Source organism: Lemur catta, chromosome 23, assembly GCF_020740605.2.
Source record: "Lemur catta isolate mLemCat1 chromosome 23, mLemCat1.pri, whole genome shotgun sequence".
NCBI lineage: Eukaryota > Metazoa > Chordata > Mammalia > Primates > Lemuridae > Lemur > Lemur catta.
The window spans coordinates 14,957,070-14,960,578 of NC_059150.1; the positions used below are offsets into that span (position 1 = coordinate 14,957,070).

The following is a 3,509-nucleotide window of genomic DNA, read 5'->3' on the forward strand; positions in this document are numbered from 1 at the left end:
GCCCCAGATCAAGGAATATGAATGAGACATGAGACTCAAGGAAGAGACCTCTTAATGAAAATCATGAGTCAGAAATATTAAGACATTTTTCCTTTCCCCAATGGCTTAAAATCTTTTCCACTACCCACTAACCCCAATGTTTCCCTTTCCCCAGTTTCCAGAGGATAAAAGATTTAATTTTATTTTTAACCAATATATGTGGAAAAATCTGCATTTTCTGATTGTCACTTATTTTAGGGTTGTAAGCATTAATAAACAAAGAATATGTATCTTCAATGGTGGCCTAATTTTTTTTAAAGGAGTATGCAAACGTAGCGTTTTCTGGCATTGTTTTGAAATGAATAGAATGCTCTCAGTAAACTTTTACATTACTCTGCAACATGTTTTGTTAGAAAAGCCTGTGGTAGTATCTAAAATTGTGTAAATCATCAGTTTTTAATCTGGCAGGAAGTAGATAGTGGCCCATTAAACTTTCGTAATTAAATTTTCCCTGTACTCCCCCATAGAACCATTATCTGAGTTTTCTAATTAACACAAGAGGAGGGAGTCAATTCAGATTGATGGGATCTAGAGCCATCCCCTTTCATTTTAATGACCTTTAATAAACTTTTATTACTATTGATATTGATAATTATAATACACCCTTTAATTCTGCAATGTGATTCTAAGGACCTTTTCAAAAACTGCAAAATTCACCTTTAAAGCAAGACTAGGCAGAATTATTATATTCCCAAATGCTGTGCATTTAAGGCAGTGACTTTAAGTAAGTTGAAGGGTGGGTAGACACGGTATTGTTGGTTTTTCCTTTCCTTAAGACACAGTGCTGGACCTTACATAGCCTCCAGATTTCACAGCATAGTTCCTGCAAGAATGGCAGTTGTGCTGAATTGGGAGGTGGTTTTTGATAAATAATCCACAGGGGGATAGGTGGAGTTTACTAAATTTGTCTTGTTTACAATTGGAAAGGCGTTGAGACCAGGAGGCCAGATGCCCAAGAGGATAAGTCATTAGGCAAGCAGGCTGGGTTCCCAGAATGTTTTCTGGAGATCTTGCCAGAGTTTTACATAATTCTACATCCTCTTGGAGCTGCCATTCCTGTCATTGGAACTGATCCTTCCAAGTGAGAAAATGAATTTGCCAACAAGAACACATAAGCACTGAGGAGAACATTTCCATTATTACTTATAATTTGCTTCAGAAATTGGGGTACTAGGAGAGTAAGTTACCAAGGTCACGTGTATAGTAAATGATGGCACCAGAAGTTAGCTTATGCAGTAACTCAAGTTATAATGTTTGCAAAATCACAATGGGTAACCTATATGGGACTGACTCTGGGTGCCTCAGTTAATGAAATCAAAAGTTGTAAATATGAGATCTACCAACCTCATGATGTTTAGAAGAAACTGAATGGAATGGTTTCAAACTCCCCTCATCTATAAAGTGGGAAATAAAATACTTTATGCCATAGAAATGTGAGGATTAAATGAGATAAGTTATAAAACATACTTAGCATAGTCTGGTTCAACAAATGTTACTTCTCATTTTTATTGTAAATATTATTTTCATCATACCTCACCTATTCTTTTCAAAGTTTGGTGCTTTGATATTTCAATATATGAACAAAAAAGTATACATTAAAAATAAAAGTCAAATACTTATATGGCAGGGGAGATACTATGATCATGGAGGTAGTTTTCCCAAGATGAGGCTCATCCATTGCACTCGGGCTGTGCTAACCACTACAATTTCCCCAAATGTGAGAAACTAGACTGCATAATTTATGGTGGTGGAGGACTGTATTTGTGCTTTCACCTAAAAAAATTAAATGAATGAAAAAAAATATTTTAAGTAAAATAAAAGCCGAGACTTACCCACAAATAGAGATAGCAAGGACCTGCTTAAGATCACAAATATAAGATGTGATCATTGAATGCAAAGATTTTATAATTTAGCTACTACAGTAATCTAAGCATAAGGTTTATATGGCCTTTTGTTAAATAATAGCAGGAAAAATAGAGAAGAAAGGAAAAATCTGAGGGATTTTAAGTGGCAATAATCATGACTGGAAACCAGACATGTTTTAAAATACTTATGGAGAAGTTGTTTTATGATGCATTGGAATACCTGGGACCAAATATACCCTCCTACTGAAACAACTAGACAAGTAGGGGGAAATATATGAGGCAGTGGTTTTTGGACACCACAGAACTGTGATCTATTAGAGAAAGGAAATAAATGAAATGAGCCATACAACTGCCCCATCTTTCTCCCCAGAGGAACTTTCCAGACTGTGGTGTATTAAGGTGATCCCAAAGAAAGCATGGCAATCTATCTCATCGAGTTGAGGAAATACAGATCAGAGTTTGGGATGACTGAGGTGACTCAAAAGGAGAGAACTGTATGGAGAAAAAGCTCCAGAAATATTGATAGGGGTCTTGTGACTGTTGTTGAATACTAAACTACACATGAATAATAAGGTAAAAGTCCATGTCACCAGGCAAACAACAACTCAAGAGTTGAGGAGCTGAAAGCCACCTTCATTGGAGACACCAAATTAGTATGCTTTCACAGTGATGCTAAACTAGCCTCAGAAGAAAGGAAATTCTAGATCAGGGATTGACAAAGTATGGTCAATGGGTCAAATCCAGTCCATGACCTGTTATTGTAGAACCCACCAGATAAGAATGTTTTTTACATTTTTTAAAGTTTGTTTAAAAAAAAGGAGGAAGAGATATATTTACTACCTGGCTCTTTATAAGAAAAAAGTTGATTGACCTGCCTTAAAAAGTCTCTAAAAAATAATCCTTGAAAAAATCAAACTGATCTGAGTTTAACTAAACTAACTTATACAAATGGATCAAACAACCTCACTGAAGAGGGTGGGAGAAAAAGTGCTTACCTTAGTAATGTTAGAAATGAGTAGAGTTTTTAAAGTGAACAAGAAACTGTACATAAGCACTGTACTCTAATTGATAAAGTTGTACCTCACAGAAATATGGATTAATAATTCTGATACTAATAAAACTGAATACTAGTAAATGCATGGTAGATGGTAGGATTCAGGTTTCTCACTCTTGGAGTGGGAGTTTACAAAAACGTAGGCAGAATGATTCTTGTGCTAATGTTGGAGACATCAGCATGAACTCATGTTTAGCTTAATATACATATAAATCTTCAAATATAGAAATATTTATAGGTGTATATTTACACATGGGATAGTATACATACACACATATATTTTCTTTCTCTGTCAGCTGAGGGGGCCTAGGAGCATGACACCCTAGTAGCAATAAGCATACCTAGCACCTGGATCTTGGTTTCTAACACCACTCTCCAATTAAAAAAGCCAGGGTCTTTGAATAAATGGCTGATCCTAGGACCAGGGCAGGAAATATACAAAATGAGCCTGGAGTATCTTGTAGTGCTGGAAAGTAAGGAGGTGTTCAAAACAAATAAACAAACAAGCCCCACAATGATGGGAGAATGTCAAAGGGAGAAAGGACAGCAAT

The 3,509-nt window shown here is 35.9% G+C and overlaps 1 non-coding gene across 1 annotated transcript; it reads left to right on the top strand.

Annotated features, from left to right (window-relative positions):
* The first annotated feature begins 1,651 nt into the window (after positions 1-1,651).
* Positions 1,652-1,815, top strand: LOC123627151. Its single transcript, XR_006731156.1, has one exon. It is a non-coding gene; the product is annotated as a U1 spliceosomal RNA (small nuclear RNA).
* The last annotated feature ends 1,694 nt before the right edge of the window (positions 1,816-3,509 follow it).